The sequence below is a fragment of the Hemitrygon akajei genome, chromosome 8, assembly GCF_048418815.1.
Source record: "Hemitrygon akajei chromosome 8, sHemAka1.3, whole genome shotgun sequence".
Lineage (NCBI taxonomy): Eukaryota > Metazoa > Chordata > Chondrichthyes > Myliobatiformes > Dasyatidae > Hemitrygon > Hemitrygon akajei.
In genome coordinates, this window is record NC_133131.1 from 81,992,765 (window position 1) to 82,007,158 (window position 14,394).

The window sequence follows — 14,394 nt, forward strand, 5'->3', positions numbered from 1 at the left end:
ATTAACTGAGATTTGTTGTTATTACACCACTCAGCCAAATTTTCAGTCTTCCTCCTGCATGCTAATTCTTCGCCAGCTTTGATACTGTGGTGTCATCAGCAAACTTGTATATGGTGTTGGAGCTGTAGTTTAGCAACATATTTATAGGTGTAAAATGAGTAGAACAGGGGTTTAAACACACATCCATGTGGTGCTCTTGTGCTGACAGATTGTGGAGGAGAAGTTTTTGCCTATCCAAACTGACTGGGATCTACAAGTGAGGAAATCAAAGCGAGCTGTGCTTAACTGCTCTGCTGGAGCTCATGATTTCTGCTCCGCATTCGAATGCTGATTGTAGAATCTGAAGATCATTGATGTAAATTTGTAGTCCGTTGTTAAGAAGAATTTTACATGCTGCGGATTGCAGTGAAAGTAGTTCAAAAGCAGTATATATAAAAGGAAAACTGGAACAGTTTTCTAAAGCCCGCAGAGAGTTGCTGATATATGCTGCACGATCTTCTAGGATCTCATTGATATCCTATAGTGTGGATGTGGACCTATCCTATAGTGTGGATGTGGGAAGGATGTTACTTATAATGGGGGAATCTAGGACCAGAGGGGTGTCTATGTAGAATACAGTCAAGATGAGGAGGAATTCCTTTAGCTAGAGGCTGGTGAATCTGTGGAATTTGCTGCCAAACACAGCTGTGGAGGCCAGGTCATTGGGTGTATTTAAGGTGGAGCTTGATCAATTCTTGGTAAGTCGGAGTGTGAAAGGTCATGGGGAGAAGGCAGGAGACTGGGGTTGAAAGGGAAATGAATCAGCCATCAACAAATGCTGGAGAAGACTCGATGGGTCAAATTGCCTAATCCTGATCCTCTGTCTTATGGGCCTATGGTCAATGGTCTTACAATTTAGCACTTGATCTCTGACCTGCTGTCAGATTAGATCTGGTGTAGGATCTGCAAACCCATTCCAGGAGATTGTAGAGAAGAAAAGGAGTCATAAGAAAAATTGGATTTTGGTTTAACTGTTGGTTTTTTGTTTTTCATTTTATATTAGTTAAGTGTTTGAGTTGATCTTTATAAGAAACTAATTTTGAAAGAAATTTACTATATTCTTGTACGTTTTCATATGCTGTTAAATGTCTGTCAAAGGCTTCCAGAGGATTTTCATGGAGAGCCTATTCTGACCAGTATCTTTCACATCAGTAAAGATGAATTAAAACAACACAACATGCAGGACAGCCATTTTTAAGCGATACACGCCTAGTCATTACTTTCAAATACTTATCATGCATTTCCCAAAGAGAAATGCAAAACAGAATAAAGGTGATATGTGAAGAAAATCTCACAAGGGCTTTCCACCCATTATGAAGTTGGTATAGTGTTTGATGTAGATCACAGATCACAGAGGATGGATCTCTGGATGCGCTCCGGACAGCGGGTAGTCAAGAGCAAGAATAAGGCCTTAAAATGGATGGTCAAAGAAATCAAGGTGAACTAGAATTCAGAGCATCAGAAGAAGAGCATTAGAAGTTTAAACAGCAGATAATGAGGCATGAGCAAATGTAATTTGTGATCAAATTCATTTACATAGCGCATGAAACATTCAGCAATGCAGAAGTTTTTCCCACTTAGTGACTTTTAAAACTGAGGGTTGCAGAATTTCAAAACCTCAGTACTCATTTGTAAAACACAATGTACTTTGAAAGGAACTCTCTTCAGTGAAATTTGTTTGCAAATTCCCCCCTTGTTTTGTTCAGTACATAACAGCATTGGCTGAATCATTTGGAATAGTGCTATATAAATTCAGAAGCAGCAAATTTTGGAAACAGATGTCAGGACAGCTATGTGCTTGAAGAATTTGTAAATTCATAATCTTGTATCTTCTTAATATGGAAGCTGACACATTTCTAGTCAGAAGTGTTAATGTGGTTCCCAATATTCCTCCTTGAGTCTCTGAATGTATAACCTAAAATGGTGTTCAAATGGAATCAGTGCTAAAACAATGAGAGAGATCAGTAAATCATTGGTTATTCGTCTATGAATGATTAAAACTATATAAAAGGCAATATTTAATGAATTATTTTATTTTCATTTCAATATCAAAGCGAAACAAGTTTAAAACAAAGAACAATAGACAATAGACAATAGACAGTAGGTGCAGGAGTAGGCCATTCAGCCCTTCGAGCCAGCACCGCCATTCACTGTGATCATGGCTGATCATACACAATCAGTACCCCGTTCCTGCCCTCTCCCCATATTCCTTGACCCCGCTATCTATAAAAGCTCTATCTAACTCTCTCTTGAATGCATCCAGAGACTTGGCCTCCACTACCTTCTGGGGCAGAGCATTCCACATATCCACCACTCTCTGGGTGAAAAAGTTTTTCCACATCTCTGTTCTAAATGGCCTACCCCTTATTCTTAAACTGTGGCCTCTAGTTCTGGACTCACCCATCAGCAGGAACATGCTTCCTGCCTCCAGTGTGTCCAATCCCTTAATAATCTTATATGTTTCAATCAGATCCCCTCTCATCCTTCTAAATTCCAGTGTATACAAGCCCAGTTGCTCCAATCTTTCAACATATGACAGTCCCACCATTCCGGGAATTAATCTTGTGAACCTACGCTGCACTCCCTCAATAGCAAGAATGTCCTTCCTCAAATTTGGAGACCAAAACTGCACACAATACTCCAGGTGGGGTCTCACCAGGGCCCTGTACAGCTGCAGAAGGACCTCTTTACTCCTATACTCAATTCCTCTTGTTATAAAAGCCAGCATGCCATTAGCTTTCTTCACTGCCTGCTGTACCTGCATGCTTGCTTTCATTAACTGATGTACAAGAACACCTAGATCTCATTGTACTTCCCTTTTTCCTAACTTGACTCCATTTAGATAGTAATCTGCCTTCCTGTTCTTGCCACCAAAGTGGATAACCTCACATTTATCCACATTAAACTGCATCTGCCATACATTTGCCCACTCACCCAACCTGTCCAAGTCACCCTGCATTCTTATAACATCCTCCTGACATTTCACACTGCCACCCAGCTTTGTGTCATCAGCAAATTTGCTAGTGTTACTTTTAATCCCTTTATCTAAATCATTAATGTATATTGTAAACAGCTGCAGTCCCAGCACCGAAACTTATGGTACCCCACTGGTCACAGCCTGCCATTCCAAAAGGGACCCGTTAATCACTACTCTTTGTTTCCTGTCAGCCAGCCAATTTTCAATCCATGTCAGTACTCTGCCCCCAATACCATGTGCCCTAATTTTGCCCACTAATCTCCTACAATAAACCAAAAGTACATTGATAATTACTAAAAACTGCAATAAATCATGATACATTGAGCCTTCATAGAGCATTATAAAACATGCTAAGAAAAGAGGAATTTAATTATTGCTCTTACTAAATTAATCACCAGGGATTTGTCAATCTTTAAAACAAAATTTTTTATTTTTCAGAATGTGGATATTACTGGAAAGGTCATCTTTTATCACTCATTCCAAACTGTCCTGAACAGAATGGCTTGTTGAACATTTCTGGATTTATATAAGAGTCAACCACATTGATGATGGTTTGGAGTCACATATAAGCTAAATGAATGAACGATGGTCAATTTCCTTCCCTAAAACATTAGGATTAGTGAATTAGATGGGTTTTGTGGTCAACATTTTAAGTTCCACATTACGAAATGAATCTAGCTGCCATGGTGGTGTCATAACTTGAGTGTTTGGATTAGCAATCCAGGCTTCTGGATTATTATCCCAGTAACTTAACCCCGCACTATCACCAGATCCAGCAGATAAAGATTATCAAAATGTTAAAAAAATGCTCATACAAGGAAATTTGAAATAGTAAGTGAAAATGATCCTCAAGAATTAAGGCAACAGTTGTGCAGAGAGAAGCAAGATGAAGACCTAGATTTCCTGTTGTGGTCAAAATGTTGTTGCTACTAAACATAAGACAAATAGGAGGAATTTTAAGACATTGCAGTTATCCTCTCCAATGACAATGTTTATATGGTAGATGTGTTTTGGAATTTTCAACTATAAAGTGGATGGAGAATAATTTTCAGTCCATACCCAAAAATCCCATACGTGGAAAGTACTACTTTTAGAGTTAATAATTCTTTTGATTGGCCAAGTACTCTGGCAATTTCATTAAATAAATCACATCTACTTGCTGGACACATTTTTGAATAATTACTATATTATGAGAAATTGTTATCACTTTAAATAGCTTTCTCCTTCCTCCCCGTAAGCAATAATTCAGTTTTGTTTCAATCACGTGTTAATTCAACCAAACAACACATTCTGCTGATGTTTTCATAACAACAAAACACGGTTTTGCCCTGAATATTTTTCTCCTGACTCTCTAAATAAGGCCACAAAGCATATGAGCAGAATTAGGCCACTTAGCCCATGGAGTTCACGCTGCTATTCCATCATCACGGATTCATTATCATTCTCAACCCTATTCTCCTGCCTTCTCCCTGTAACTTTTGATGCCCTGAATAAGACCACAAGACATAGGTGCAGAGCTCAGCAATTCCATTGATTCACTAGTTGAATGGATGCCCAGTAATAAAAATTGGATCAGGTTACCCCACAATGTATTGTAAAAAAATCAGATGTACTTTTTAAAGCTGGAGTTCATTGCAACAGCCAATACAAACAGTTATTTTTTTTGTAAAATGCTAAGCTCTCAAAACCATGTGGTCAATTAGCAAAAGCCAAAAACTGAGAAGTTGCAGTAGTACCAGAAAACAAGAATTCTCTCCTCAGGAAGCTCTAGATCCTTGGAAAATTAGTGCTGCCAAGACTGAAAAGGATATTTTTTTAATAGTTGATACTATCAGGGTATATAGCACCAAAGTTCATTAATGGCAGTCAGGTACAGATTAACCCTGATCTAATTGATTGGTTGATCAGGTTTGAAGGATTGAACTTTAACTCCTTAAACTTATTTGATTTATACATAACTCTGTGCTGACAATTTTGTTTAAAGGCTTCAAGTTATTCATTCATAATGAGTCATGTCTGCAGACTGGCACCTTTCAGAACTATTAGTGCTTAACTGCTGAAACTTCAGTAAGTCACTGACTTCAACACAAGGCTTGCCAAGTATCAAGTTCAAACTTACCAATTGATACGGAAAGCTAAATCTGTTAATTTGCTCAGCCAATTGACTCCAGGCAGATTCTGGTCTTGCTAAGATTCCAGGCAGGATGCTGACAAATCAGCTCTTAGATTCTCCAACTGGTCTGTGCTGGGAAGTGATCCCAGGCATAATTTACTTCCATAAGGATCATGAAGCAAAGGATTAGGAAGAAAAGGACAATGTAAGTCATTTTATTTAATATGTTTTCTTTATGTTAATTTATGATGTTTTAGGCATTTAATTAACATTTTTAAGGCTTGCTCAGAAGAACAGGTCAGTAAGATCTGACACTTACAAGGCAAGATTAGTTTGTTTTCTTCATTATTAGTTTAAACTAGTTTTATTTTGAGTAGCATGCAAGAACAGAAAATCAATCATAAGGAACTGATGGGAGGGGAAAGTTTGTACCACCATTGCAAATTGTGATAGATAATTCAATACATAACATTGTGATTATAATTTGAGTTAAGCATTATCAATTAAAATTTTATTCCCTGCTGTTTCAAAGGAGGTACTAGCATTTATTTTTAAAGTGAAAATATAGATTTATGAAATGAAAAACTAGAGGTGTAACTCGTAGAACTGAAGCCTCAGAACTACAGAAATCTGGCTCCAGTCCTGAAGTCTGGGGATACCTGTGTGGCATTTTCAAGTTCTCCCTTTGCCGGTGTATGTTTCACCACACACCCCAAAGTTGTGCGAGTTAACAGGTTAATTGGCCACTGTGAAGTGGTCCTAGATTGTAGAAGAGTGAGAGAACTCAGAAGAGGTTCAAGGGAATGTGTGGAGAATAAAATCAGTTTCTTGTAATTAGGGAAACCTAGGGATTAGTGGACAGAAGGGCTTGTTACCATACTGTTTGATTCTGTGAACGTCAGAACATAAAAACTTGCTGTCTCACTCATGTTGCAGCTCACCTTTTTTCCAATCCATTTAAAAACAGGAGAAAAAAAATCACTTACTGTAAGTACACTGGGGAGGATTTGGCTTTGAGCAATATTGTTACAAACATAACAAGATGCTGCTGATTCAGCTGACAATATAGACCTCTCCTGATTTTTGTTTATACTCATGTCCAAATTATCCCAATCAAGCACTGATTATCTCACAGTATCGTTTCAAGGTTTATGATGTCTGAAAGGGGAAAAAGTTGTCTCATCCATTGAAGCCAAGAGTTTCAATACATTATGTTTCAATTATAATTTCCCCAAACAGTTCAGTTATAATAGAGCTTGCAAAATAAAATTACTTATCCTTCTATGAATTAATCTGTGAGCTGAATATAATTATGATTCAAGTGTAGTTTTCATGCATGAAGTTTCAATTCACCTGCTCTTTCCAATATTTGTAACCATTAAAAAAAATGGTTGAAACTTCAAACAATGCTCAGTTATCAATATAATTGTTTAGCAAACAGATTATTGCCTATCTAGTCCATGCTAGCTCTGGTTGTCAAAGTAACCAAAAAAAGATGCACTGCAATAAACCCTCTTTTATAAGCAGTATATTGGAAAAAAAAGCTCTCTCATGTATCATAAGGTATTTCGCCGCCCCCCTCACCCCCAGAAAGCTGCTGAGTTGTGAAAGGCCAAGTTGAATTCTGCAATATTGTATAAATTTAAAAATTCATACAGAACTCAAAGCTGGTCTCATTAAGCTCCAAAACTCTTCTTCTCAGGTAGTCCTTGTGTTCAAGGATGATGTGTTTCATTCTGGTTTGCCACTTCATGAGGCTAGTACGTGATCCACAGCCTTCCACTAAAGAGGCAGAAGGTCTCTGAGAGGGCAGATAGGTTGGAATGTGGTTGCACGGTGCACTGTAAACACTCATAGACAGGGTTTCTGTGTGCACCTAAAGCATAGCCTCAAAGTCCTTAATACATCCTGAAAGTTTCTTCTGCACTTTAGAGTGATCCAGGGCCAGAGGTTCCCAGGATCGGTGTGGATCTTGAATTTCTTTAAGGAAACTATATGCACTGTTAAATGTTTTCTCCATAGGACAGGGAACCTCCTCCTGGAATATAGCGCATGCTTCCATTGTTAGATATCAGGCATCACGGCCAACTGTGAACAACTAGGCATTTGGCTGACGAGAGGATGAAAATGCTAGTTCACTCATCTTTCCAGTGAATTAGGAGGATTTTGATGAGAAGCTTCATAATGATGCTAGATATTCTGCTTATTGACTTACTAAGGAATATTCCTTGAAAAAATTGTACATAATCTCATCATTCAATCACACTTAAATTATCTATTAACAAGAGTGATTGTTCTTCAGAGTACTTCCTAATAATTCAAAAGGTACTAAAAAATGCAATTGCATATTTTTTTCACTTCTATTGATGCCCATGAAATTTTGAATATGCCCTAAAATCCCATCAGGTATCGTCACCTCATATCCGAACACATTCTTCAGTCACTGAGTGAAATAATTGTGTAATGTTTCTCAGCCATGTCTAATACACATAAGTTCAGATTTTTTTCAGTCATTTCCCAGGCAAAGATAAAAACAGACTAATTATCAATGTATATCAGGCATCGTGCCTTATAAATCACACTAGGATGAAAAAAATCAAGTATTTAATTCTATAGAATCAGGACTCATCCTTGAAAACACCAGAACCGAGGCAGAAGGTTAATCAAGCCTTCCAGTTTGTAGAGGTGTACAGTATATAGTGAATATCCAGTACTCAAGGGGCTGGCTGAACCAGCAGTATAACTGCATTAATCTAGTCCTGACATTTTACTGGATTTCATTTTAATCAGCAGGACTCTTTCCAAGACTTGCAATAATAAATAAAAATTGACATTTCTTCATTTACATTGTGCTCTCTCAGCTTCTATTATTTAAAGTATGTTGGAGCCTCCACATATTTGTACATAAGTATGAATTAATGATGTTCTTTAATTGTGGCAAGTATGAGGGATCAACAAATTGTATTTGCTGTAGAGTGAGATTTTGAGCAATAACACACAACTGTACAATAACATTCAGAAATTAGGTAAGCTGTCTGTATTGAAATATTAATTTTTTTACAATAAATCTGCATTAAACATATTTGTGCATGGAGTAACATTAACAACTACTAATTAAGGTGAATATGAAAAAATGCTCATGCTACTTTCTGCCTAATGAATACTGTTGATTCTATCTAATGTGACTTGTCAAGCACATATAAAGAGCTGTTAAGGTTTCACTGCTAATGTAATGGCCTCTCTGTAATGCTTCACTGCTAAGGTAATGGTTTCTCTGTAGCAGCGATGTTTGGGTTATGACTAGAGATAAGGGGGGCTTTGGAATGTATGCTAGCCAATGAGAGCATGTTGTTCTTTCTTGTGGGTCTGGGAGCAGGGACTTCGTTGTCTTTTGTCGGCGAGAGATGAAGAGAGAAGACGCAAATGGAAAGAGTTGATGGACGACCGGATGGAGTGGACTTGGAGTGAGGGTCCAACAGTCAGTGATGCTTGGAGGAGGTCGATGGGGGTCGAATGGACAATTCCATGAGCTCCAACATGTACTTTAGACTGTTTCATTAAAATGGGACATTTTTCTTTTTATTTTCTTTACGAACCCTACAGTCAGATTAAGATTTATAAAGTTCACTCATTTAATTGCATATGGTGTACTGTCTGATATTTTGTGGTTCAGATTTGTAACTGGGCAACACATCACGTAGCATCCACACAAACGAGATTCCTCAGTTTGGCTGGGCCAGAGGCTGTCTTACCCTAGACAAACGTACGCTGGCCGAACCTCAGGATTACACACAGATGATGTATCTGCACCAGCCTCTAGTAGGTTATAGACAGAGACCATGTTTTTTCAATAAATTCACCACCCTCTGGATTCCAGGTTTCAAAACCTACACTGCATAAGTGAAAGTGCAGGCGACTCTCAGCTTACAGAGTAACACACACAAAATGCTGGAGGAATTCAGCAAGTTAGGCAGATTTGATGGAGAGGAATAAACAGTCAACATTTCAGGCGAAGACCTTTCATCAAGACTGATGGGTCTTGTCCTGAAACATCGACTCTTTATTCCTCTCCTAGATGCTGATGTTCCTCCAGGATTCTGTGTGTGCTGCACTAGGTTTCCAGTATTTGCAGATTCTCTTGTGTTTATCACTCTTAACGTGTTACTTATCTCAGTTTTCTTCTTAATAAATGCAGTAGAACTGACAAAACCCATGTATTCACTGTACATCATGTACAAAATGGGATTTCATCTCGATTGAAAATAGAGTTAAGAAAGCGAAAAAAAACCTTTGACTGGAGATGACAAAAACAGTTCCATGTGTGCACAATCATATCACCAGCTTCCTGATAAATTATTTAGAGGATATTTCTTTTAAATTTGATTAGACCATTGAGATATGTTGGCAGGGGTCGACAGTATAGGAATTGATAGCCTTCAAACAAATCTGTTCAATTAAATAGATGTGCTACTTAGATGATTAGATGAATGGCAGACAGTTTGATGTACTTTTATTTCTTCATGGAAAGGAGATTTTTCTATTACTCATTCAAGCAATGTGGGCTTTGCAGGCTGACCTAACATTTTATTTTTGACCCTTAATGAACCTTGAGAAGGTGGTGGAGTGTTGTCACATTGAACTGCTGTGGTTGTTGAAGTGTTGGTGTACCCACAATCCTGTTAGAGAGGGAGTCCCTGGATTTTAGCCCAGTGATGGTGAAGGCCAATGATATGCAATATTATTATGTAGAGATGCAGGAAGATAAAGCACTTTAGCTGTAATTACTTAATATTACAAGACATGAAGTGGAATTTAATAAGGGTATGTGAAGCTGTTACCAGCAGAGCTTCTCAACCTTTTTGAGGTGATTTAATTACAGGTCAGAACAAATTATTCTGATATCGTAAAGATGAAGCTTCTACTTGGAATTATAAAATATTACTTCCAAGTACGATAATCTATTGGAAAAGGATCAAGTTTGGAGAGATAGGGTTAACTGATTTAAAAAGTAAGAGAAATATTTTTCCACAGTAGTTCACTAGCTGCCTGATTGTATTCCAACAGTTGGAGCAAAGGTTTAATGACAGGCCATCGTGTCTTCAGTAAATTTATTATGAAAGAACATATATGTCACCATATACTCTGTGATTCATTTTCTCGCTGATATACTCAATAAATCTATAATAGAATAATAACCATAATAGAATCATTGGAAGTCTGCACCAACTTGCGAAGAAAATCGGGAATTTATTTAATGGCTTATGCAAAAGTATATGAGAAATGTGCTTATATCCAGATTCTCATTATTCTGTAAAGCATGCTTAACTACTAGTGAATAATATCTATATCCACTATATACCGGGGTATCAATGATTATTTAAGTCTATCTGGCTGAAGTGATGCTAACTTTGTGTGCAGGTGGGTGGGAGGTAGGGTGGTAGGACAAATGGGGCTTGTTTTGCTGTTGTTGTTTTGTTTTGTGTTGTTCTGCCAAGCATTGTGGGCATGCAATGTTGGCCCCAGAATGTATGGCAACACCTGTGAGCTGCCCCAGCACATTCCTAGATGTGTTAAGTGTTTTTTTCAGAGATACAGCACATTTCTGCCCTTCGAGCGCACCATCCATTTAATCCTAACCTAATCACAGGACAATTTACAATGAGCAATTAACCTACTAACTGTCACTTTCATACAGTAGGAAGAAACCAGAACACCTGGACCACATATTCCACAGACATACAGACTCCTTACAGAGGACACCACGCTAAACTCTGAACTCTAATGCCCTGAGCAATAGTCTCACCCTAACTACCGTGCTACCGTGGTTGATAACACAAAAGATGCATTTCGGTATTTGTTTTGATGTGCATGTAAATGAATGAATCTGAATCTGAATGTGATTTTTTTCAAATGTGGTCATACCTACAGGGTGGACTGGCAGCTTTCCAAAAGCCTCCATTGGATTCAATATTACCTATTTTGGGCACATTGGCAATGCTGATAACATGAAACCAGCGTCAGTTATCTTAACTATTGTGACCAAGTCAACTGAAATCTTACACAAATCTTATTCTACATCTTTCTGACAATTATTTGATCTTAAATTGATCTGGACTTTGTATATCAAAGAGATGATCAATACTCAGTTAAAACTGTAAAATGTCTTCTTCTCCACATCAATAATTAATTAATTAATGACAGCAGATAGCAGCTATCAACTGAAAGAGATTTCAATCTTACTCTGAAAGGAACTTTACTCTCTTTGCTTGTTTTATACTCCAAACAATACAACTTGGGTCTCATTTAGTCCTGTTTCCATATCAGATCAATCATATGCAATATTATTGCTTAGTTATAAAGATTCAACAAAAATTTTACCTGTACGCTTTATGACTGTGAGGAATTTCTTTCTTTTTCTTTTTTTTAAAATGCAATTTATTTTATTCTTAAGTCATGATCACAACTAATACATTTAATATATCACTTGAAAACTGGAGCAATAAAATCAAAAGATTGTCTAGCAAAAACCCACTGGAATGTTTGTTGTACACTTCCAGAAGGGAATAGGAAAGGGAAAAAGTTCACTATGAAATAACCTGTTCAACAGTTTATCAAAATATCACAGTCCTTAAGCAGACATCCATGCACATGGGTTTAATTCTTTTTTAAAGTTCATGAGATCAAACACTGACTTTTCTGACAAAATAAAGGACATTTTCTTCCGGAAGCAGTTGTACCCTGCGTTTGGCTGAGATTTGTACTGTAGTAACCTGCTGGCTCTCTCCCTGTCACAACTCCTGGCTCATCCTCTCCTGCTAAGTACTGTATTCCTGCAACATAAAACTAGAACCTCTGGCCAAAGGAGCCTCCACCACTGGAGCCACTGTGGTTATCCTCCATAAGGACCGCCTGAGCTCCTGCCTCCATAACCTCCGCCTCCACCTCCCTTCATAGGGCCGTAATTAGAGGACTGGTTGGGGTAATCACCAAAGTCGTTGTAGTTGTCACCACCGCCACCTCCAAAGTTTCCACCACCAAATCCACCATTGTAGCCATCGTAGCCATCATAGTGGCGGCTATGGCTACCCACCTCCGCTGCCATAGCCGCCACCACCACCTCCACCCTGGTTGCCATCGCTGGGGCTGCCACCATACCTAGGGCCACCTCTGCCACCACCGCCGCAGCCGCATCCACCATAGCCACCACCAAATCCATTGTATCCATCACCACAGCCCCCATATCCGCCACCTCCTCTCGAACCGCCGAAGCCACCTCGGCTGTTGAGGTTCCCTCCTCCACCGTGGCCATCAAAGTTGCCTCCAGAATTGCTGAAGCTGCCTCTACCGAAGTTCCCAGAACTGCCTCGACTTCTCTGATTCATGCCCGAATTTTGCATCTCCTCTCGCGAAAGTGCCTTCCTCACTTCGCAGTTGTGCCCATTCACTGTGTGGTACTTTTGAACAACTACCTTGTCAACTGCATCATGGTCATCAAAGGTGATGAAAGCAAACCCCCTCTTCTTTCCACTCTGGTGATCTGTCATCACCTCAGTGACTTCAATCTTGCCAAACTTCTCGAAGTAGTCTCAGAGGTGGTGTTCCTCTGTGTCTTCTTTGATGCCACCAACAAAGATCTTCTTCACTGTCAAGTGTGCTCCAGGCCTGGTGGAATCCTCTCTAGACACTGCACGCTTTGGCTCCGCAACACGACCATCGACTTTGTGTGGCCTGGCAGCCATTGCACCATCCACCTCTGCGACACACGAGTAAGTGACAAATCCAAATCCCCTTGAGCACTTTATGTTTGGGCCTCTCATTACCACGCAGTCGATCAGCCGACCCCATTGTTCAAAGTGGTTTCGCAAGCTGTCATCTGTAGTCTCGAAGCTCAGACCTCCTATGAAGAGCTTCCGCAACTGTTCGGGCTCCTGCGAGTCCTCCATATCGCGTTCCTATGAGGGCGCCATCTTGCCTGATTTACGTGTCATTTCAGTGTAATTTCCTCACTGTTCACCTAGTGAACTTTGGGTGTATTTTCCAATTGCATCCTGAATGAAACCTTCACACTCTGACAAATAAAATAAGGCAAAAGAAAAACAAAAAATACCTGTGGGAGGTCAAAATAACTGTTACCAAAAATGTTAATTTAGTAAGGTCATAGACTGGCCCAATCCCTACATTTTTAACTAATTTAAAAAAAAAATTAGTATTCTAGGTAGTTAGGATAGTGAAGTTTACTAAAGGAGGAGTAGAGATACTGAACAGGAGATGCTATGTAAATCCTTCAAAAATCTAGTACAAATATTAAACACAATTTCATTCTGAGACCTGTATTAAAACACTCCCAGTCAAGGTTCAGCTTAGATCAAATCCTACATAACTATCATCCTTTCATTTACAACAGAGGAGTTTATTTATCACTTCAGGAGTTCTGTTAGATTTGACAACAAAGAAAATAGAAATTATTTAAGTATAGGCACTTTAGATCATAAACAGTATGTCAGAAGTGCAGCCTATGATTGTTTTTTTTATTATGTTAATGGGTTTCTTGCTTATTCATCAGTTATCTAGAAATGAAAAGTGCAAAATAAGCACAATTAATATTGGCAAGAGGTGAACAAGCTCTATTCATTTCTTTTGTTGCAACATATTCAATAAAATTGACCTAATCTTTGAAATACGGTCATGAATAAATTGGAATTAGATTGACAAAATATTTATCCTTTTAGAACACCTATTTTTTTTTTAGCAGCACACACAAAATGCAGGAAGAACTCAACAGGCCAGGCAGTATTTATGGAAAAGAGTAAGCAGTCATTGCCTTGACAGGAGACCCTTCATCAGGACTGGGGATAAAGATGAAAACTCAGAGTAAGGAGGTGGGGGAAGGGGAGGAAGAAGTACAAGGTGGTAGGTGAGAGGTGAAACTGGGAGAGGGGGAGTGGGTGAAGTAAAGGGCTGGGGAGTTGATTGGCAAAAAAGATAAAAAGGCGGGAGAAGGGGGAATCTGATAGGAGAGGGTAGAAGATCATGGAAGAAAGGGGAGGAGCACCAGAGTGAGGTGATAAGGTGAGAGGGGAATGGGAATGGGGGAATGGTGAAGAGGATGGTGGACAATTACTGGAAGTTTGAGAAATTGATGCTTATGCCATCAGGTTGGAAGCTACCCAGATGGAATACAAGTTGTTGCTCCTTCAACCTGAGTGTGGCCTCATTGTGGCAGTCAAGGAGGCCATGGACTGACGTATCGGAATAGGAATGGGAA

The 14,394-nt window shown here is 38.9% G+C and overlaps 1 pseudogene; it reads right to left on the reverse strand.

Moving 5' to 3' along the window:
* Positions 1-11,549: 11,549 nt before the first annotated feature.
* Positions 11,550-13,107, reverse strand: LOC140732020 (heterogeneous nuclear ribonucleoprotein A1-like; annotated as a pseudogene).
* Positions 13,108-14,394: the final 1,287 nt, after the last annotated feature.